This window comes from Bos grunniens, chromosome 27, assembly GCF_055505025.1.
Source record: "Bos grunniens cultivar Pamir isolate PY7600 chromosome 27, Bosgru_T2T1.0, whole genome shotgun sequence".
Classification (NCBI taxonomy): Eukaryota; Metazoa; Chordata; class Mammalia; order Artiodactyla; family Bovidae; genus Bos; species Bos grunniens.
Genome location: NC_141191.1, coordinates 9,620,570 through 9,644,612, shown reverse-complemented (window position 1 = coordinate 9,644,612; position 24,043 = coordinate 9,620,570). Strand labels below are relative to the sequence as shown.

The following is a 24,043-nucleotide window of genomic DNA, read 5'->3' as shown; positions in this document are numbered from 1 at the left end:
CCCAGTGGAAATGTATTTATTACCTGTTTGAAGGTTGCTGAAATAACAAAACCTCCTTAACAGACAAGCCAGGGCTGCACAAAAAACCTGAGGACGTTCTCACGTTGGGCCCTGAGCATCCTTCAGGCCAGTGAGTGGAGTATTTTGTTATGGGCACACCCAAAGAAGGAAGAAGGCAACGTGGTCGTATAAAATAAATTAAAAATAAATCAAGCATCAGTGAAAAACTTTCCTTGACCCAACTCATTGCAGGAAATCTGCTTGAAGCAGATCTTGGGGCCACGTAGGTCAACAGCTCCTGCGTCATAGCTCCACTGGGCTGGGAACCCCCTGTGATCAGGTTCAAGGAGTTGAAACCAGGCCTGCCTCTGGAGTGGCCACTCCCCGTGTCAGGGGAGACGGTTTTATTCTTTTTTTAACTTTACAATATGGTATTGGTTCTGCCATATATCGAAATGAATCCGCCACAGGCATACATGTGTTTCTCGTCCTGAACCCTCCTCCCTCCTCCCTCCCCATACCATCCCTCTGGGTCGTCCCAGTGCACCAGCCCCAAGCATCCAGCATTGTGCATCGAATCTGGACTGGCGACTCGTTTCATATATGATATTATACATATTTCAATGCCATTCTCCCAAATCATCCCACCCTCTCCCGCTCCCACAGAGTCCAAAAGACTGTTCTATACATACATCACAGCAGGATCCTCTATGACCCACCTTCCAGAATATTGGAAATAAAAGCAAAAATAAACAAATGGGACCTAATTAAACTTAAGACGGCTTTATTCTTCAGCATGCAGGAACCCTCAAGATTGGAAATGGAAGTCATTCTCTCTGGCTTCTGGAGGCAGAGCTCTGCATTCTAGAGACTCTGTGTGCAGGCCCTGGGGCCTGCCCTCACTGACATTTTCAGCATTGGGTCCGTGGGAGAGCACTGATCTCTCCCTTTCATCTTTCTGAGTCCCTCTGCAGGTGGCCCCTCTGCATTGTAAGCCTCTGTCAATCCCTGAAAAGGAGGGTCTTTTCTCCCAGTTTCCTCTACCTGTACTTTTTTGTGATAGAGTGTATTCTTGATCTTTTTTTAGAAAATCTGCCTCCTCTCCAATACACAGAAGTAAAACTACACATGAAAAATAGGAAAAAGAAGTTTAAAGACTGTAACCTAGAAATCTTGTTCCGGTTACAATCCTGCCAGATTGCTCTATAGATTTCAGACTCAAGACTGTAAACTCAACTCTGATTCAGATTTCCAGCCTGTCCACTTGCCAGTCCAAGCCATGGGCTGGTGGTTCCCCATGATGATGTGAGGAACAGGCCTTGGGCCCTGCAGGCCCCTCCGAGCAGCTGCAGCTCCAGGCCCCCTCGGACTCTGGCTGGAGTCCATGGTCTGGCTGCTGGAAGGCCCTGGAAGAGGAGCATCTGGCATTTCTGGGCAACCTCGTCTCCAGCTGGGCTGACCACATCCTTTCCTGGGCTTCTTTTCCTGTCAGCAGTGGGACGAGTCGTTGACACCAGGAAACCCCCAGTGCACGTTCAAGACTACAGAAGCTGGTAGTCACGTTTCATCGAGGAAGAACTGGGCCGTGAACCCTGCCCCGATTCTCAGAGGCAGCTTTCTGACCCAGAAGAGAACACGGCCAGAGAATCTTGGAAGCAGTCCTGGGGACCAGTCATATGTGACAGAGCCCGGGAAGGGGCTCTGAGCCTGAATCTGGAGAAGGAGATTTGAAGAAATAAAAGTTGGCAAATTTAGCCCAAAGAAGGGCCTACTCTCTGCACAGAGGCACACTCCTGAAATGACTCAGGAATTGGAGACCTTTCCCAGGGCCACCTTGGGAGGCACATGAAGATGGATGAGCCACGTGGAAGAGGGAGCCTGGGGCCCTGAGCTCCCCCGGAGGAGCCTCACCCCATCCAGGAACAGCAGGACTGAACAGGAACAAACGAGCTCCACCGAAAACCCGTAAAAGGTCAAGACCTTCCAGTGTCAACTGATCTCACCTGAGTTCTTGTGAGTGCAGTCTCTCAGCCTGGTGGCACCCGTGAGCCCCCTGAGTGACAAGCACAAAGGAGAGCAGGTACCTGCAGGGGAGGAAGACCCCTGTGACCTTTCAGGGAGAAGCCGGCTTTCCTGCTCCATAAGGAAACGAAATTGAGGGACTGAGCCTCGCCAGGGAGGGACATGGGGTCAGGGCTCCTCAGGGCAGCCCTCCATGGAGCCTGGACATACCCACATGCGGGAAGTGGATGGCACAGGGCAGGGCTTGCATCCTCCAGGTGGGGCATGGGGCCCGGTGGGGCCTCAAGTGGCCGGAGTTCCAGGGTGGTCTCTGGCTGCGCTCAGTCAGCCCCCACCAAGTGCACCATCTGGAACAGCATTCTCTGGGGTGCAGCCCACCACAGAGGAGACTCCTGTTTTACAGAAACTGGCTGCCTCCCCTCTGCTGGCCCAACTGATCATCTGTCCTGCTTGCCAGGCACTGGTTTTCTTTAGAGATGGAGCATCCCCCAGGGCTCTGTGCATCCATGGTGCCCTCTGGAGCCAGGGAAGGGTGCTGACCTCCCAGGATTTCCTCCCTACCCCCTGGCCCTGGGGCAGCTGTGTGGTCTTCGCTGAAGCCGACCAAATGCCTGAGACAAGGTGTCCCCAGGAGATCCTGGTTATTTACACCCATGGCTATTTTCACAATAAAAAGCCCACATGCTTTAAGGAGACGTAGAGTCAGCCGAAAGATTACCTGCCTGAGTTGAAGAATGTCACAGAGTTCATGGCACAAGCCTGCGAAACCCTCAAGTCCCCAGGGGTGGAAGCCAGTCCTCTCCAGTGACACGCTCCAGAGTTTGGCAGTGCTTAATAAAAGCTGGCATAGGGCTGTGCTTGAGGACACAGCGCACACTGTCGGACAAGAACAGCAAAGGAAGCCCCCGGGTCATCAAGCGGGTGCTCTCACCACCTCCACGGGCCCCCAGGAGCCTCCCCGCCCCACACTCTGGGCCTCATGTCACTCAGACTTTGAGGGCCACGAAGACACCCCACAGGCCACCACCCATGTCCCGGGGCCCACAGCCTCCAGGACCAGACACCCACCCTGAAGGATTCAGGTCCACATTCATCAGCTCGGGCCACTGCCCACTCACCCTAACCCCATGGCCTCGATCTCAGACCCTGGAGTCACCCTGAGGGGGCGTGGCTTACCAAGACCCCAAGCACCCCAATTCCAGCCCTGCTGTTCCCCAAGCCAAGAGACTGGCCAGGGGGACCCAGTGAGCTTAGTATAGAGGGAGGCTGGGGGCCCCTCGTCCAGAAAGTCCTAGGTTCCTAGAGATGGCTGCTCAAAGTCTCTCCAGGTGAGTGGCCCCAGTGGCCCTGGCATCCCTATGGCCCCAGCCCAGTGACCTGCCAGAGACGGACAAGAAGCTTGGGTGTTCCCATGCTCTCTGTTCGTCCCCAGAAGCCTGGGCCAGCACAAGCCATGGGGATGCTGAATGCTGCTGGCCAGCAAGCAGGGTGATTTCCACCTTCCATCCAGGGTGATGGATGTGGTACCAGCAGAGGCACAGTCAGCACCGGGCACCAGGCACCAAGTGCTAGCTGGCGACAGCACCACATCTGTGCAGCGAGGACTTCCTGGCCAGGAAGTGGAGTTCCACCCTGGCCCCTACATCCACCCTCTGTCCCAGAATCTGCCACTGTCCTGAGACTCAACTGCGTCAGAAATGAACCAGGCACTCTCTTGGCCAACAAAGTAAATGCTAAATAATTCATGGGCTGATGGTGAGGCTCACCTTCAGCAACAGACACAGTCATCCAAGAGGCACGAATATCCTTCCAATACCCAGTGACTAATGCAGAAGGATGGCTTAGCCTCTCAGAAGAACGCAGAGTGACTTCAGAAGAAAACAATGCATGAGATTTGAAAGAAAACGCTCAACTTCAGGAGAGTCTAAAACTGCTTGCCTAAGAAACTGCAGCATGAAAGCAGAGCACCTACAAGCTGAAGGAACAGAAAAACGTGCTTGAAAACTCAGACACACAAATGCAACAGGTTGTGAAGGATAGAGAGCCAGTTAAGATCTCCACCTGAAACTGTACTGAAGGTTGCAAATTTGACTGACTGGAGATTACAGGAATGACAGCATCTTAGAATTAGAGAAAAAGAGTGAATTAGAAAAGGGAGATCAACCAGTCTATCAGTCAGAAGGTAATGTGAAAAAAACGGTTTGATGTTATTAACATAAATGCTACTTTCAAAAGGCTTGAAGGAGAAAAGTAAGAAATACTTAAGAAATTGAAGGCAAGACAATCAAGTGAATGAAGAATTTACAGGGCAAGTTAAACAATCAAACAAACAAACAAAAAAAAACAACTTCAAATTGAGTGGGCCTTTTTGCACACTGAAAATTCAGAGCCTGAAAGAGAATCAGAAGCTTCAGCTGAAGCTTCAAATACTGCCTCAAGTACAGTACACGGAGAACGTGTAACACAACTCCAGAGAGCATAGACAGAGGAAACGTGCTACTTAGAGAATGTAGTGTGCTCCCAAATGTGCTCCCCAAAGTGTAAGGAAACATAAACTACATATATCAGAATTCAATTTCTACAGGGAGAATGTGAAGCTGTGGACAAAGAATTGAAAAGAACTACTTTCTTCTATCAAAACCAGATTTTTTGCTGTGGGAAAATAACTTATGAAAGTTGAATGGCAGCTCTGTCAACCTAGATAAAGGCCAAACAAGCTAAGAAAAATGACCACCGCAGACAAAGAGCAGCTAAAATGCAGTTCAAGTTCCAGACTTCCCTATGCAGGAGTCCTTTGGTTCCTGCTGTTCCACCTGCAGCCACAAAAGTCTTCAAGTTTCAGGGGGTCTCCTTGCATCACAAGGTTGCCAAGGAAACAGGAGGTTTAAGCTGTGAGGGCTCAGAAATGCTGAGTCACATACAGGCTTGATTCAGCTTTCACAGCAGCAAACCCCTGAACATCCACAACCACAGCAAAACAGTTGCCTGTGTTTTCTCTCTTTAAAAGTAATTTTGCCTAAGCTCTTTTTAGTTTAAATGTTGGTATTTAATTGATGCTACCATTAAATTTATATCATTATACATTTTAGGATAGTGTTTTTCAAATATGGATTTAATATAACTCTTATGAGTCCAATTTCCACTTCACTGGACCCTCTAAAATTAGATAGTAGACACATAATATTGAATTTTGATTTTAAATAAAAAGGTCACTATTACTTAAAACATCTTTGAAGTTTGATATGAATAGAGATGTTAGAAACAATAAAGGTTATTTCTGTATGCTATAAATATAGTATAGGAATTTCCCTGGTGGCTCAGTGGTACAGATCTGCCTGCCAGCACAGGAGACACGGGTTGGATCTCTGGTCCAGGAAGATCCCACGTGCCGAGGAGCAACTAAGCCCATGCGCCATAACTACTGAGCCTGTGCTCTCGAGCCTGGGAGCCGCAACTACCGAAGCCCGTGCACCCTGGAGCCTGTGTTCCACAACTTGAGGCCACTGTGGTGAGGAACCTGCACCCCACAAATAGAGGGTCCCCACAGCAAGAGGACCCAGCACACCCAAAATAAATGAAACAAAATTACTAACAAGGTAAAAAATATAGTCTATATTTCACACAAAACGTGGTTGGAGTTTTGATACATCCCGTCTACCTCTACCTTCAAAAGCTTTTTTAATATTCTGAGCTTTTGGTCCACAACACTTGACTGAATTTCATTGAGAAAAGGAGAGGTATAATAAGAATTCATTCTTACTGTTTCTCTTACAATAAGAGAAACACAACTGAGGAAGGAAAAAGAAGACCATTTTTGCTTTCCACACAGGTTAAGCATTTAGTAATTGATTTTAGGGTTCCCAGACGACTTGGTGGTAAAGAATCTGCCTGAGCTGGAAGAGATACTGGGTTCGATTCCTGGGTTGTGAAGATCCCCTGGAGGAGCCTGGCAGGCTACAGTCCATGGGGTTGCAAAAGAGTTAGACACGACTTAGCGACTAAACAATAACAATAATTGTTTTTAACCTGTCTGCTGTTCCACACACACCGACTGAGCAGCTTTGGCTCATCGGACCCTCTGCTGGGGAAGCTGGGCTAAAGGCACCACTGGCAATGGCACCCCACTCCAGTACTCTTGCCTGGAAAATCCCATGGACGGAGGGGCCTGGTGGGCTGCAGTCCATGGGGTCGCTAAGAGTCAGACATGACTGAGCGACTTCACTTTCACTTTTCACTTTCATGCATTGGAGAAGGAAATGGCAACCCACTCCAGTGTTCTTGCCTGGAGAATCCCAGGGACGGGGGAGCCTGGTGGGCTGTCATCTATGGGGTCGCACAGAGTCGGACACGACTGAAGTGACTTAGCAGCAGCAGCAGTTCTTAGTCCACATGTTTTGAGGGTCTTAGCGGGCAGAGAGAGGCCAAGAAAGCAGCAGTGGGGAATGACAGGACACAAATCCTTCCCCAAATGGAGAAGGCACTACCTGAGGGAGAGCAGGAATTGGTCAGCGAGGCAGAGTGAAGAGCAGGCTAACTGCAGGAAAGAGGAAGAGCAAATACAAGAACGAGAACCATCGGGACAGTCAGAGCAAGACAGCGGTGTACGGCCAGTGTGGGTGAGGAGCGGGAGCAAAGCTGGTCTGCTAGAAAATGTCTCAGCTCCCATCCTAAGGGGTCTGGCTTTACCTCACACTTTGATGAGAGGATCTGAGTGGGGCCTGGTACAGAGTTTCACGTTAGAGGGAAAATGCTGGCCACTCTTTAGAAAGCAAGCCTAACGTCAGAAATGGGAGGCAAGCAGAGCTCACTTCCTGATCCATAAGGTGAAGGATGGGTGACCTCAGGAGACATCTAGAAGGTGGAACTCAAAGAACACGGAACAGACACAAGGAAGAGGGAAACGGAGCGACAGAGTGGTGTAAAGTCATTTTGTTTGTTTTGTTAAGATTTTCCAAAGAGTGGCTCCTCTAACTCTGATAAGATGCTCAGAAAAATAGACAGGAAAAACAACTCTGGTCCCCAACACACCCCAGATAAGCAGATAAACTTAGAAAGAGATTTTGCCCAGTGTTCCAAAAAAAGGCTTTTTGATCAACCTTTTTTTCCCTTGGGAATATAAATTAGGTTTATCGTTATTGATATACACAAGGCCCCTTTGCCCTCCTTCCCTCTCTCCTTCTTCTTCTTCCCTTTTTTTTAATAACGTAATTAGCACCTGCAAATCTCTCTGTGCAAAGCTAAAAGGATGCCAGCAATTTACATCTAAGCTTGTGGTTCCTCTGTCTGCATCCCACCCCTGCCTCTACACGGCCTAACGTTATCACCACACAGAATCACTTCCTTTCAGTTTTATGTGGCTTCATAGCATATATAACCTAAAGCAGAAAGCAAACGTTTTACCTGTTTAACATGACATTGCCACAATTGAGCCTTAGTGTCACACGCCACTCAGGGCCTCGCTGCATGTGCTGCAGAATCTCTTCACGTGAACCTGCCTTTATTCACTATCTCCTCTCCTGCTGAAGCGCGCTGGGTGGTTTCCAGGTCTAAGCCTCTGTCTCCACTTTTGCACACGCTTCTTTTCCACTTTACAGGATGATAACAGGCTAAGGTTCCTCATTTTTTTCAGATGTGGAGGATACCCTGAACCCTCTTTACATATTTCGTCCCACACAGGGTTTCAAACCCTTATTTCAGCCTAAGTGATCTATCTTTTCACACTGTTGATCCTGAATCTATGAAGTCTCTGTTTACATAACACCAAAATGACAAGCTATATTGCCTAATTTAGGCTACTGGTTAACTCGGTGGAAAATAAATCATTCACACGTTATTTGAACTAACCAGTTCAGTGAGTGTATACAGAAGCCCCATAAATCCTCACCGATGGAAGTCTGATTGTTTTCTCTAATTGGCAGATAAAAACTTGGAATGAAATGCACTCCTAACCCTTAAGACTCCAACTTTCAATCGAAGTGGAGACCGGTCACTGGGCAGACAGGCGGCCAAAGCAGAATGAAAGAAGCATGAAATGGCAGAGAGAAACGCCCGTCACGTGTCATAGCTCCGAGGAGCAGCAGCACCACTGCTTTGCCGTCAGGGCTGCTCCTCCCTCGCGCCTCCCAGAAGTCCTAGCGGTGGGGCCTCGCCCCACCCTTGGCTCCCCGGGCCCGGATGTGTCTGCAGATACACCTGGACAGGAAGGGGGACTTGGCGCTTTAAGAAGATCCCACAGCCTAGGCTAAGGATGCAGGGTCAAAGGCTGTTGTACTACAAAGACATTTGTATTTTGGCCTGACTTTCCCACCCAAGCTTTCTAGAACTTTTGTCTCAACCAAGTTTGAACATATTCAAAAAAGTTTCTTACCCTCTACTCTTTTCATTTCCTATACTTTCTCTGGAAATTGGAACTTTTTCTCTCTTTCCTAACAGAGTACATAGCACTTACTCATTTCCTTCACTCATTCAACAAATATGTATGGAGTTAGAATTATGAGCCATATATACTGCTAGAACCCAGAGATTATAATATTGAAAAAAAAAAAAAAAACAGAAAAATTGCCCTCAAGAATTAACTAATTGCACTCTGACCCTCGAAGATTGCAACAAGGAGGTGGCAATGGCCCTTGATCTATTCTGGGCAGCATGTGAGTGAAAAATACTTCTTCAGGGAGTGAAATTGGGTGAAGCTGGGGTCTCATGGACTAGCCGGGATCTAGAGAAAATGCAGTTACTGTTGCTACATCTGTCTGTCCCTCCTGCCTCCACTCTCATCTGAGCCACAATCACCCCCAACTCCTTCACCCCTGCCAACCACTGCACCCCCCAGTAAGACACTGGCCTTCCCATTTCCATCCTGCCCAGACTAATCAGCTCTTCTGTCTGTAGCCTAGGAAATTCTTTAAATACGTGAACTAGGCCATGTTAATCCATTGCACAAGGCTACACTGATCTCTTTACCACGGTCCCCACCCCCTCCCAACCCCCCTGCAACCTCCCCACCACCTTCTTTCTGACTTCACTTCCTGCTGGCTCCACTGAGACCTCAATGACTCACCAGAACTCTTCCTTTCCACTTCCTTAGCATGTCGACATCCCTGTTGGGTTTTCAAGAGGCTCTCTGTCTGTAATTCCCCTCCTGTTGTTGCATATATGATTAAAACTTTCTCCAATTTCAGCTTAGCTGACACCTCCTCAGAAGACTAGAACCTGTAGAAATCATAAATTCGGTTTATCACTTCTACATTGTTTCTCTCCAATACTAGCCTATCTCCACTAAGATAAGAACCATTTTCTCACTTATGTACCAGAGACAAGCACAGTGCCTGATATATAACACAATCTACAAGCATTTTCACTGAACAAATGAATGGATGGTATTAAATACACATTTTTTTGTCAGATAAAATCTTTATTAGAAAGATTAATTCCACAAGGAAGAAACAAAAATTAATTGGAAAAAATTTTAATAATATTAAAATAAATTGTTCAATTCTGTATTATATTAGTCAAGGTTCTCTAGAAAAACAAACTCAACAAAATATAATGTGCAGAAATAAAACACACATACACACATTCATTCATGCAGTGATACAGGTTAACAAGTCCCAAGATCTTCAAGGTGAGTAGGAAGCTGGATCCAAGAGAGCTGATGACTTAGTTCCAATCCAAAGGCCATGACCCAAAAGAGTCAAAGGTATATTTCTGGTCTGAAGGTCCACAGCCTCAAGACCCAATGTTTCAGTTTGAGTCCAAAGGCAAGAAAAAAACCAATGCCCAGTTTGTAAGTAGTTAGGCAGGAGGAATTTCCTCTTAAGAGTCCTTTCAGTTCTATTCAGGCCTTCATCTAATTGAATGAGGACTGCCCATCACACAGAGTGCAATCTGCTTTACTCAGTCAATGGAATCAAATTTTGATCTTGCCCAGAAACACTCACAGACTCGCTCAGAATAATGTTTGACCAAATGTCTGAGCATCCTGTAGCCCAGTCAACTTACAATTAACCATCAATTACAATTGATGCTTACGATTGACCATCACAATTCCCCAGTAATACCACAACGGTGTTTCCTCTGCATATTATTGAACTTCAAGGCATCCAACTGAGCTCAAGTTCCATGGGCAGGGGCTCCAGAATACATTATGTGTGATTTCAAGGTAGAAGACCTAGTAACTCTTGTCTGTTGCTAGACCTGTTGTCTCTCTTAAGCTGGGATTCTCCATTACAGGTGGATACAAGTAAATGTAACTAAAGTCAAAGCAAAAACCCAGAACCACAACGTTACCATTGCCACCAAGTGACAGAAGAGGAGAAATGGAATTCCTAATGCTTATTTATAATAATAAATATTTGTCATACTACTAAATAAGCATCATTTATTTACTGCTTGCCAAATACTATTCTGAGTACTTTACCTACAGTAATTCATTTAAGCAGCATAACGACCCTACTTATTGCTAATTCTCTTCTTATACAGGAGAGCAAACTGAGCACAGAGAAGTTAAGAAACCCATCTGACAGAGAGAAGGAGGCAGATCCAGGATCCACACCCAGGCATTTCTGCTCTAGAATCTGCACTCTTAGCTAGTGCACTTGACAGCCCCTGAGAGACATAATTGTGCACCAGGTGATTACGTATGTTATATCTTTAATCCTAACATCAACTCTGAGAAGACAAAGATTATTTACAATAAAGAAACTAAGGTTAATTGATGAAGTGACAGGCCCAAGCCCGTGATGCAAGTTAGTGGAAGAAACAATTTTTCAAACTACATCTGTTTGACTCTTAAACCAGGTTTCTTTCCAATATTTCTCAACTACTGCCTTTCTGTGGATTGAATCCAAGTGGATCCATTCATTTCCAAAGCAAAGTTCCCAATCACACATGAAACATAATCTCATATTTATAGCATAATCAGAATCATGGAATTTTAGTTAGGTCACATTTTTTTCTATTCAAATTGTATATATACAATGAAACTGAGTTAAGTATCATTTTATGAAAAAATCGTTTTATATTTCTGACTTCCCTTTGCTTTGATTATTTTTGATGGTAAGAATCCATCAGTTGGAATGACTAATGCCAGCTCCTTATTTATAGTTCAGAACACTCACGTGGTGTTTTGATGAATAAAATATACGTCTAACCCAATTATATAGGATACTAGACTGCAAGAAGAGGACTGGGCCACTTATTGCTGAGATTCCAGCTTTAGCTAGATAAGGACTGAGGAGACACGTAGAAGCTTGACAAGGTTTATCATCAGCTAAAATCCATTCCACTGTTCTCTGTACTTCCAGAATTTTGCTTTTGGAATGGAGAGGCAATACTGTCATGAGCCTGGATAAGCAATCAAGAGTTCTGAGTCCACCCATACATGCCTTCAAGGCAACTTGAACAGGAATAACATCTCCTCTGGTGCATGCTGCCTCAAGTACTATGAGATCATGGGCTTGATCCACTTGGATTAGCAAAATGAAGCAATGCCAACAGTCCTTCCAGCCAAGCCCCATGCTTTGAGCAGGACAGCTACAAACACTAACCCTACCCACCTGCCCACCATTTTCACTTTGTATAATGCCTCCTAAAATTAGCTCATATTCTGTAGGTCGCTTTGATAATAAATTCTAAATATCCCAACCCACTGTTCAAATGTTTGAAAATATATGCACTTCATTGTTTTGAAAATAGTTCCTTAAGAGTGATTGTTTACTTTAAAAATGTTTCTTCCATATAACTGTATGTAATTATGATGATGGGCTTGTGTTTAGATACCGTCTATGCAAATAATATCCAATACATTACAAACAGACCACATTAGCTAACTGGGCAGCTGAGAAGTGTGTTCCTAGCAGATACTTCTTAATAACCTAGCTTCTCATCTAGAAGCTGACTAGAATTAAGACAAGAAAAAAAAAAAAGAAAGAAACAGTTTTCCCCCTTAAGTATATTTCTTCTGTTTTGCATAGTCTACACAAACAGCCTACTAGGACAGATGGATGTTTTCCCCATTTTATTTATTTTTTTTTTTTTGCTTTCATCAGCAAAGTAAAGGCTGAGACAGCTATGGCGAGGGGAAACAATACTGATTTTCTAAGTGTAAGTTTTCACTTCAAAGTCTTGGACAGCTTGAGATTTGGCTGACAAAGGTCTGAGGCTCCATGTCGGGAAAACCTCCCATCCTCTTCCTGCTGGTGACACACAGACTAAAACCTTGTATGACCAATTCAGAAATAACTAGCCCACATCCTAGGACGAGCTATAAAGTGTGACACTGACGTACTGAATATGTGCATTGGAAATACCCTTGAGGGACAGGTCTTGGCTGTTGGCACAACCCACAGTCCATTTGTGGCCAAAGGAAAAGGTCAGGCGGTATTATTTACAGCCACAATTCGCTGTTGTGTTCATGTGGGGGTGCCCATACGAGCCCAAAGAAAACAATTCATTCTAGGGTGAGTCCCAACAATCTTCTAATCTCTGACAGTACTGACTGACCAGATAGAAGCCTTTCTACTGAAATGTGCTTTCACTTTCAGTCCCATCATCTTTACAGAGGTTCTATAAAAAGATACAGCACAGTGTGCCAAGGGATATAGCTCAGTGATTGTAACTCAACAAGGCATCTGCTCCGTTTCCCTGTGGGATGTTCTGCAAATCTTTCTCTCCCTTAAGAAACTGATGTAGTTGTACCTGTCAAGAACAACATGCTGCTAGTCTTGGCATTTCCCCAAGTTGTGTTAGGAAGACCTTGAACTTGACTTTGTTATCTTAGCTTGAAATATTTCAACCCTACCATGAAATGGGACAAACCAGACAAAGGAGTGGGGAAAGAAGTGTTACGGATTTTGGAAGAAAAGTGGTGTCTTATCTTCTGCAATGTATCATTGGCTAAGGTTTTTAATTTAAATGTACAAGTTCAAGTTCACACCAGACTTTACTTCTTAAAAGTATGACTTGCTGAGGTATGGGAAATGCAGATAGCTTATAGAAATAAACTTGCTTTTTTTTTTTTGGCTCCCTCCTGGGTCTTCTAGTTAGACACATTATGTTTCCAAATTCCCCCATCACGTGTTATTAAAATATACCCAGATTCCTTCCCAGGTCATTAAAAGAAGTATATTATAGAAATAAAAGTTAATTCCCTTGTTAAATGATAAAGGCATCTTTTAAATGTGTTCTCAGTTTAAATATGTATGCAGGAGTTGTGTTTTTAAGAAAACGCTTACCTGAAATGACTGCTGTAAGAGCTGCTTCCCACTGCATGGAAGAGTTCATGATAGTCAGCTGTTCTTGAGGAGCCAGTTTATTCATTGTGAGCAGCAATCCCAACTGTATACCAATGGCCAACATGCTGTAACTGACAGGACCTCAGCTCAGAACATTCTGGAGCAAACTGAGTACAGCAAACTGAACTGTAACCAAGGAAGATTTAATTACCAACTGGTGGGTCAGCAAATATTAAATTATAACAATCAGAAATAAGGATTAAAATAGATAGTTTGGGAGAAATTCTGGAGGAAGTTTAGCACAGGATGAATTAAAGCAGTAGAGTCAATGACTAGGTTGAGAATATCAGGTCAAGCCCATGAAAAATATTTCAAATCATTCAAATTCAGTTTAAACTTGGATTTTCAAATGGCAAATAAATTATCTGCATGCTTTGCAGCAGATTGAACTTTGATACTAATTAGAATTACAGTTGGCAGTTTTCAATTGCCATCTGTTCCTCTTTCCTGAAACATCTTTGGATTCTACACAGCACTTACATCTGAGATTTGTTTTTATGTCAAGTAGTGTTTGGACTTTCTGGATATTCTAAAGCATGCCTGAACTTTAAATTTGACAGTAAAATATGTAGATGCATATAGGTATACACGTATTATACCCTTAAAATATATACTTAAAAATTAAAGCTTTTGTGTTATCTTAAAGTATTGAGGTTTCTCATGAAACTACTGTCCTCATTAAAAAAGCATCATTCACATTTTATACCATTTTTCACTCCCAAGTTATTAGCCCTAGATCTTAGCTTGGGAAAAAGTCTGCCGTTGCTGTTTTGGATGAACTGTTGCTCAGAAGCAACTTTCTCATCATCGTCCTTCACATCTTACAGAAAACTAAGAAAAACAGAAGGCAGTGGGTTGATAGTCATCTTCAGAACAGCCACACGACGGCCATGCACAGTGGCCAGACAGAGGAAGGCAGCCCTTTGCTGATGGGCACTGGCTTCCTCAAGCTTCATGGCCACTCAGAGTTCAGCAGCCTCTGGACGATGTTTTTTCTGAGTCCTTGTTCTCAGCATCCTCAAAACAAGGGCTGCAGAGGAAGGTAAAGGACTGGGTGCTGCCCCAGGAGGAGGAGCTTGAGGTTGCTGTCAGGACAGAGGATGTGACAAGTCATCAAACCCCAGTCACACAAAGACAACAGGGAAAAAAGCAACAATTGAGGAAGCTGGGATCACTGAGGCCAGCAGGGAGCTGGGAAACTTCTCTGAATTCAAGTAGAGTAGACTTATAATTCATAAATCAGCACTGCATCCAACTTTTCGTATTCTCACACCATTTTTTTTTAAATGTGCATTGTTTTTTTTTCTTTTTTCTTTTTTTTAAATTTCTTTATTTTTTTACTTTACAATATTGTATTGGTTTTGCCATACATCAACATGCATCTGCCACGGGTGTACACGTGCTCCCCATCCTGAACTCCCCTTCCACCTCCATCCCCATACCATCCCTCTGGGTCATCCCAGTGCACCAGCCCCAAGCTTCCTGTATCCTGCATTGAGCCTGGACTGGTGATTCGTTTCTTATATGATATTATACATGTTTTAATGCCATTCTCCCAAATCATCCCCCCGCCCCACAGAGTCCAAAAGACTGTTCTATACATCTGTGTCTCTTTTGCTGTCTCGCATACAGGGTTGTCGTTACTATCTTTCTAAATTTCATATATATGCATTAATGTACTGCATTGGTGTTTTTCTTTCTGGCTTACTTCACTCTGTATAATAGGCTCCAGTTTCATCCATCTCATTAGAACTGATTCAAATGTATTCTTTTTAATGGCTGAGTAATACTCCATTGTGTATATGTACCACAGCTTTCTTATCCACTCATCTGCTGATGGACATCTAGGTTGCTTCCATGTCCTGGCTATTATAAACAGTGCTGCGATGAACATTGGGGTACATGTGTCTCTTTCAATTCTCACACCATTTTTGTTTCTATCCCTTTCTCTCTCCTTACATAAAACTGCTGTGGGTGCCAAGTTACTTGAGTTGCCAAAACAAGATCTGATTGCTCTGAATAAACTGGTCATCTCTGGAGCCTATTGAAGAACTGAACTGTGAATTGAGCTGATGCTTGTTTAGCATGCGATGAGCCACATGTGGTGAGCTGTTTTATTCAGTCCTCATAAAAAACCCAGTGAGACATGTCCCATAATCCTATTTTCACAATAACGAAATAAAGGATAAGAAAGATTAAGCAACTGGCCCAAAGACACACAACCATTAATTCTCAAAACGTGTGGCTCCAAACCTCTTTCTTTCTTCTCCTCTTTCCATTGTGGAACTTCAGAAGGAATGCACAGGCAAACTCAGTCTCTTCTGAATTTCTGTCTGCCTTCAATGATTCCAAACTAGTCAGCCCTGAAATCTGCTTGAGAGCGCAGAATGACTGTGTGTGAATTATGCTGTAGCTACAAATATAAAAGTAGCTACAGATAGCTAAAACTAGGGACATATCACATCAAAGCATCATTTCTAGCTTATCTTGAAAACCTCCTATACTTACTCACAGACTGTTAATTAAGCCTTTATTGGAAGTCCACATATCGGAGGATCTGCCTACATCAGTCACTCAGTCATGTCGACTTTTTGCAACCCCACAGACTGTAGTCTGCCAGATTCCTCTGTCCATGGGATTTCCCAGCAAGAATACTGAAGTGGGTTGCCATTTCCTCCTCCAGGGGATCTTTCCGACCCAGGAATCAAACCCACATCTCCTGTGTCTCCTGCATTGCAGGCGGATTGTTTACCTGTTGAGCCAAATAAGCTCCATCTAATACTGTAAATGTTGTAAATATGAAATCAAATTATTTAGAAATATGTAGCTGCCCAGAGGAGAAACTATAGCAACTAAACAAATGTTCATGATTTTCCCTGTCATTTTTACCACCATTCTTGGGAGAGCATGTCCACTATGCACAGAGGGAGAGTAGACCTGACCATTCCTTAAATGCAACTCAAACTCGGAAGTGGCTTAGGATCCACTTCATCTTCACCTGACAGATACAAGCTGAAGCGGTAACTACCGCTAAGCAGTTGTTGCTGAAGGATGCTCTTTAGAGGCTCTGCGTAATAGCTTTCATTACTTCTTCTGCCCTGGCAAGAAAATCCACCTGTGTCTCAAAGGTCTTTTCTATCCAAGATCTATGAGCCAAGATCTCAGCTTCTTACTGAGACAAAATGCCCACCAAGCACTCCTGCACTCAGCAGAAGCTTTGAAATGCAATTCCCTGGTTCCCAAAATGTCCAAATGCTAGAATTATTGGATGATTAAGAAGCTTGTCTCTGTGTCAAAGGAAGGTTCATTTCCCACAAGTAAACTCTTGGTGGGCAGCAGGGTATCATTTATAATCCTACATTTAAACACACAAAATTGAATAGACGTTGTGGGAGTTTCTGTTTAACTAAAAATAAAGATGTTTCCTTTAATCTGATAAGTGTTAGGAGTTGTCTATAAACCTGCCTCTGGTCCCACCCTCCACCCCTTTTCCCTTGTTTATTTCTTATATTTTTCATATCCTGAACCTGACTTTCTTCAAGAACCCTTCCCATTACACTTCACAAAGTCCTCACTTCCTCCAATAGGATGCCATCCTCTGGAGTCCATGCATTTTCTTTCTCCTCTTCCACTTAGTTATCCAAAGCAGCATGATGTCCTGTGTAAGAGCACTGGGTCTGACAAAGCAGAGCTGCAATTTTTTACTCTTAGTTGGATAAATGTGGATCCATAGCTTCAATATACCTGAGGTCCCTGAGTCTGTAAAATGGAATAGCACTTACTTCAGGCATTCCTTGAGAAAATCAAGTGAGATAACCCAAAGAAACCATTTACCATGGTCCCTGGCAACTGGTACTCAGTATATTTTCTTTGTAGAACTATCAAGGAGACGGTGACTTCTCCCACCTGAGCTGATAAAGAATAAAAATTATCTTTGTTACTCATCTTACACCAAAAACGTTCTCATTTCCTATCTATATACAATAATGCTAAAAACACACCTCAGAAAAAAGGACACATTTTGGAAAGTGATATTTAGGTTTGTGCACTATGTTTCTGCCTTTTTCCCCCAAGCCATAAACTTTTTTTAAGTAGGATGGAAATCGAGGCTTACCTTGAAGACTCTTTAAGAATCCAAGTTAAATAAAATATATTGTGGATTAACATATTTAATTCAATGGGATTTTTTTTTTCCTAACATCACAGGAAAGCCTTTGGTGAAAGAGTCTATATTTGAGAAAATATCTGAAAAAGAAAAAAGAAGTTAACATTACATGTTCTACGTGCTCTGATTGAATAATTGAACCAAATGAGAAGGAAATGACTCACAAACAATCCTTTGAGGATCATAATTTCCAGAAGCAGAAAGGAAGGGTGAAGAGGTTAAGTAACTTGCCTGAGGCCACGCAATTAGCAGTCTGTCAGAGTAAGCAGTTGAGGCTGGTTTAGAATCCAATTCTGTCTGCTCACATGTAAGTTAATGTTTTTTCTACTATATCACGTTGTTCAGTACTTTCGATCAGATTTTCAAGGCCCTCTTCTTCAACATCACAAAGCTGAAATTTGAAGCAAATGCACAAAATACAATTATTATCAAATCCTAATATGCTGAAAATATTTTCAGAATCTTGATTTCAAAATATTAACACTACAGGGTAGTCGTTGCAAACTAAAGACAATTTTTCTCCCTCGGGGATATCTGGCAATGTCTGTGGACACTTTGATTGTCATGACTAAGAGAAGCAGGCATCTAGATTGTAGAAATTAATGACATTGCTGAGCAACTTACAAAACACAGGACCGTGCCCTCCAGAAAAGAATCATCCACCACAGAAAATCAATACAGCTAGGACTGAAAACCCTTGATCAGGGGCTTCTGCGTTATAGCAAGTGAAATAGTTTAACTCAACTTCGGACTCAGGACAAATTTTATGAATCAATAAAATGTAAGTTAATATTTTTAAAAATCTCAAAAAGAAAGTAAAGAATTATGGGACCAAAATCTGGGGGTGAAAAATGCCATATTCCAGAGAGGTAATCCTAGGGCACAAAACTGATTTTGCTCTGAGAGTGTTTACTCATTGGAAGAGCAGTTACCAAGCCAAAGTCTGGTTTGGGTGACTTTTCAGGAAGAAGAGAGCAGATCCCAGGGACCAATCACCCTGGAGAATCAGTTTGCATCTTCTTTCAATTGAATCTGGGAGCCAAATACTATACACACCCATGGTTGCTCTGAACTAGAAATTACTTAGCCTCTGTGAAGACTTGCAGTCCAAGTTTGTATCTTCCCAAGGCTATGGTTTTTCCTGTGGTCATGTATGGATGTGAGAGTTGGACTGTGAAGAAGGCTGAGCACCGAAGAATTGATGCTTTTGAACTGTGGTGTTGGAGAAGACTCTTGAGAGTCCCTTGGACTGCAAGGAGATCCACCCAGTCCATTCTGAAGGAGATCAGCCCTGGGATTTCTTTGGAGGAAATGATGCTGAAGCTGAAACTCTAGTACTTTGGCCACCTCATGCGAAGAGTTGACTCATTGGAAAAGACTCTGATTGGGGAGGGATTGGGGGCAGGAGGAGAAGGGGACGACAGAGGATGAGATGGCTGGATGGCATCACTGACTCAGTGGATGTGAGTCTGAGTGAACTCCGGGAATTGGTGATGGACAGGGAGGCCTGGCGTGCTGTGATTCATGGGGTCACAAAGAGTCGGACACAACTGAGCGACTGAACTGAACTGAACTGAACTGAAGTGTTAAGTTCTATTTACTACCAGACACATAGTGGCCAGAGGTGCTTGGCAGAAGCGAATGAAAAGTTTCTTTGGGGTGTAATACAGTGGTGTCAGTTCTCAAAACTTCTGAGAAAGAATTTTTCAACAACCACCATCACACCATCAAAAAATAACCTGGTATATAGGTAAACAAATCCCCATGATACCATGCTCTCAAAATACCAGAACAGAAACTGAACCTGTTAGGACAACTGCTGCTGCTGCTAAGTCGCTTCAGTCGTGTCCAACTCTGTGCGACCCCATAGACGGCAGCCCACCAGGCTCCCCCATCCCTGGGATTCTCCAGGCAAGAACACTGGAGTGGGTTGCCATTTCCTTCTCCAGTGCATGAAAGTGAAAAGTGAAAGTGAAGTCGCTCAGTCGTGTCTGACTCTTAGCGACCCCATGGACTGCAGCCTACCAGGCTCCTCCGTCCATGGGATTTTCCAGGCACTAGGCCCAGACTATAAACTAACTGTGCTCACTATGAGCAGTGGGCATCTCTGCAGATCACCAGTACCTGGCTCCGCCCTGCTCCAGCCCATGAGAGGATTCACTTCCTCACCTTGTGAAATTAGGAATGGCCACCTGATCTTTCTGTCACATCTCTTGATGGTGCAACTTTAGCTGTAATTGTATCTAAAAATTACAGGTTTAATTCCACTTCATTCCAAAAACTACTGTGGTTGCCTGAAATAATTCCAGTTTTTCATTAATGTGCAAGATGGGGTCACCAGGTCATAAAACAGAGTGATTCTACAGATAGAGGGACTCTTGTTCTCAAATTGCCAGAAAGTTGAATCCCCAGAAGTCACTCTCAGCCTCAGACTAGTCTGTCTTCACACACTCAGATCGTCTTCCTCACTGGCTCTCTGAACAAGCCTGCTGCGTCTGAATCATCAGGGAGCCTGGAGCCCAGATACCAATTAAGTGTGCTGCTTAGGTATTGATGTTTGCTTTTATCCTCTTGAATAGCCTATAACTCCTTGATGGAGGAATGGACCCTTGGTCCAGGCTATTTACCTTATAATTCTTGGCCTAAGGCATGGCACATAGTAGGCAATATATGTTACAGGTGGGGTCGAGGATGAGTAAAGAAATACTCTGAAAGAAGTCATCACATAATGGTCCCGATAGTAGTAGTAATTTACTCTTTGGATAAATATTTGTAAGGTGTTCCCTTGTGATTGAAACCAAAAATACAATTTTCGGACCTCAAATACGCACATCTGCTGGGATTAAGGAAAGCATACTTGTTACATAACCTCAGAAAATTTTAGTCCTCTGTTATTTAGTGGAAGGTCTTTGCTACTAAGGACATCATTTAAAAGGCAAAGTTCTCCAAGAAGTAGCTTTACCCCAAGCCTAGCTTAGATCTCTATAGGAAAGAGAATTCCCTAAACAGAGCTGCAAATGGTATCTGCTTTATGTGACCAGGTTTGTCCAGAGACTCTGTGTCGTGAGAAGAAATTACAACACCACTTAGGGCGAGAAAACACATGTCTCTTGAGATCTTGTAATTGTGACCATCCACTTTAGAAATGTTAGCTTGCTGGTGAGTCTTTCCTTTTGAAATGTAAATTATTTTAAAAGACTTGTGTATCTGATCTCTTTAATGTGAATTTCTTTTTTCTGACTTAATGGTGATTTATTATGCAATTGAATGCACTAAATGTATCACATGAGGTTTAGTTCATCTTGAATCATAGATGGCCGCCACGTGTGAGTAATTAATGCTTCACAGCAAATATTAGGAGTTTACCTTAGATTCTATGTAATTAATGTCTAGAATGATTTGCAAAAGGAGAAGGCAGTAGAGGAAGAGATGGTTAGACAGCATCACCAACTCAGTGGACATGCATTTGAGCAAATTCTGGGAGATAGAGGAGGACAGAGGAGTCTGGCGGGCTAGAGTCCATGAGGTCGCAGAGAGTCAGCTATGACTTAGCAACTGAACAAGAACAATGTATTGTTAAGTATATGAAATGTTTGACTCACTTTTCCTTTAACAGACAGGGAAATGCCCCACTATTTGTAGAAGGGAGATTTATCCTTCAGGGCATATGTGGGAATAAGGTTAGAATACTCACGTAGCTTTAGGAAAGGAGAACTCCTTGCTGGGAGCATCCTCAAGGGCTACCTGCTTCCAAGCCTGCCAGTGTAGACAGCAACTGGCAAGGAGGGAGAGTCATTTTACCTGCTCTGTTGTCTTTTTTAAAAGGAATATGTACCTGGAACAGTGTAAAAATCTGAGCCAAACTTGGATTTCTAGAGTCCTTGAATAATGGAGGTTTGGACAAGGTCAATAGTATCTGTTTTGTTTTTACTTAAATTCATCTAAAATACCCTTGAATGCATTTTCTCTGACTACTGTAACATAGGACCACAAACTGGATGGCTTAAAACAAAGAAAATTATTTTCCCACAGTTTTGGGGACTCAAAGTCCAAAATCAAGGCTGCTGGCTATGCTTTTTCCGATGCTTCCAGAGGAGGGTCACATAGGATCTACCTAGGGATTGCACCCAGGTCTCCACATTGCAGGCAGATTCTTTACCATCTGAGCCACCACGGAAGCTATATAGGATCAAGGACCTACATACTTCAGTCTATCCTCATTCTAACTGAACTAATTACATCTGCAAAGACTCGTTCTTAAATAAATTCACATTCTGCAGCACCTGGGCTAGGATTTCAGCATCTTTTGAGGAAACACAGTGCAACCCGTGACTGCTTCCAACCAGTCACAGGGCAGACTCAGGTTGAACCACGTGGGTTCTGGCTTCTGTTCTTTGAATTATGTGAACGCCAAGGAGTCTCTCTTCGATTTGCTTGTAGAACTGGCTCATGCCCAGCTGCAACCAGACAAGGATGTTCAGTTCAGCAAGGGCACCAGAGCAAACAGGAGAGCACTGCCGTCCTCTCTCAACTTGTGAGGGAAAGGTTTCTGCAGAAGACAACCGCCTGCAAGGAAAACAGGAGAGAGAAACCTGCAGAGGATGGCGGCTCTAATTGTGAGAGGTCACAAACGGGACCCTACCGTGTAAGCAAAACCAGTTTCATTTCAGCCCTGGCCATTCCCAAGTGCACACTCACCCCTCCACACTCCTTACACTGCCTCACGTTATCCAGCTCTACATCATCTGGTGTTTCTTCTGGGATTGCACCGCCAGAAGCTGCTCGAAGGCTCAAGAGTAACAGGGCTGCCTAAGCATAACAAGGCATAACAGGTAAGCCTACACATGCCTCCTTGTGAGGGAGGTAGCCGTGATGCTCAAACAGGTGGGGAGAATCTGCCTTTCAAAGCCAAGCAAAAATCAAAGAGGTTCAAAAGGAAATGCTTTCACCGATGCTCAGTTCATGGGTGATGTGACAGCATTGAATCCTCACAGTGAGAATGTTTGCTTTAGGGTTGTATAGTTTGAGTCATGTAATGGCCCTGTTACACACTGCAACATCAAGAATTATCACCCAGCTATTTGCATCCATTCCTCTCTCCACTGAAGCATAGCAGACGGCGGGTGGGACGGAAGGAATACTACACTCAATAAATCTGCTCCGTTAAAGAGGACGTAGGAAACTGGTTTCAGAGACTTTCTGAAGCTGATATAAAAATCCTTCACTACTTGGGCCAGTCACTATGCAAGACGTGTGACAGCTTTCTTTTAGGGTCCACGCCAGTCATTTGCATCCATTTCTGGCTCTTTCTGTAGTTCTTTTAAACTTTATTTTCTCCTTCTGTAGTCCTTTTAAACTTCATTTGCATATCACTCTCTTTTTTATTTTGAAAATGCTGTTGCTTTTTCCTTACTGGAGAATCATTTCAAATCCACCTCTCCTCTCTCTGTCTGGGACCATTCATGTGGAATTTTCCTCCTCAGAGCCATGTACCAAGTACACGTGTGCTATTTGAGTTCTGAGGGGAAGATGTATCTGTCATTTTCTAAAACAAAAAAGCATAGGAAAAAAATGAGTGAATGTGGTACAGTGTATTTCAACTTATCATGAATGAGAAATATTGCAAATACTTTTAAGTTAAAGAGGATGGAATGAATATGTTACTTGCCAGGTCACATTTAAACAGTTAGTTCATACCTGGGGGATTATCCAAGTTCTCACTGACCTTGGCAATGAAACAAGAGCAACATTTTTTAAAGGATAAAATGTTCTCGAAAAACATCCCTAAGGAATCTGATGTGGCCTCATTTTGCTTTCATCACCATCCATGTTTCTTTGCCTATTTTTCTTCCTCAGCCAAGAAATAGGGAGTCTTTTAAAATAAAGGTAGGAAAAATATCATCTTTAATTCTAATTCCATGTCTTGGATTACTGCTGGTCCTTAATAGAGTCATCATGGAAAGAATCTTCTGAGATCGTGCACAAATTTTACTCCTCTTGAGGTTAAACAACAGCAAAAGAGTATAAATTGAGAACAGAGTAACCCACAAAATTCTGAGCTGAATCCACTGGGAAGAATTTGTCTTGTTTATTTATGTTTGTTTTTCTTAATGTCAGTGATCCCACCAGCCAGTTCTTGTTCACAAGAAAAGATTTCATGGAATGAAATGAATGAATGAATGAAAGGTTGAATCCATTAATCAATGAATAAGTAAATAAGATATAAAAAAATGTTTGTAATGCTGTAATTTTTGTCTTCTTTGCAGATTATGTCTTATGTCTTAAAGGTTCAAATGTAATATTTTAAATGAATTCATAGCAATCTTGAATTGTAGTAGCATTCTAAAATAGCAATTGCAACAAAATAAAAATTTAGACATACGATCCACATAGATATCTTTAAGGTGAAAGAATATTTTCAAAATTTAGGAAATCCATGACTCTCATCCATAAGTTGATTTCTCTTGATCTTTCCAAGTAGTCTCTTTCATTTTAAAACATTTAAAAAAAATTTTCTCATGTTTTCCTTGAGCAGATTTCATGCTAATAGCAAAGCAGATTGGTG

At 43.1% G+C, this 24,043-nt stretch overlaps 2 long non-coding RNA genes across 6 annotated transcripts; both read right to left on the bottom strand.

The window, feature by feature from the left end:
* Positions 1-767: 767 nt before the first annotated feature.
* On the bottom strand, positions 768-2,185 carry LOC147343518 (uncharacterized). The gene is made up of 2 exons (XR_015156352.1): positions 2,004-2,185; positions 768-1,713 (listed from the first exon to the last, which is right to left on the bottom strand). It is a non-coding gene; the product is annotated as an uncharacterized LOC147343518 (long non-coding RNA).
* Positions 2,186-9,096: 6,911 nt separating this feature from the next.
* Positions 9,097-22,430, bottom strand: LOC147343517 (uncharacterized). Of its 5 annotated transcripts, none has more exons than XR_015156267.1 (5): positions 18,562-18,796; positions 17,428-17,869; positions 17,148-17,224; positions 13,254-13,439; positions 9,097-9,231 (listed from the first exon to the last, which is right to left on the bottom strand). It is a non-coding gene; the product is annotated as an uncharacterized LOC147343517 (long non-coding RNA). The 5 variants fall into 5 exon arrangements; XR_015156266.1 differs by lacking the exons at positions 9,097-9,231; positions 18,562-18,796 and adding exons at positions 9,510-10,271; positions 21,762-22,430; XR_015156265.1 differs by lacking the exon at positions 9,097-9,231 and adding an exon at positions 9,510-10,271 and having other exon boundaries at positions 17,096-17,224.
* Between the last annotated feature and the right edge of the window lie 1,613 nt (positions 22,431-24,043).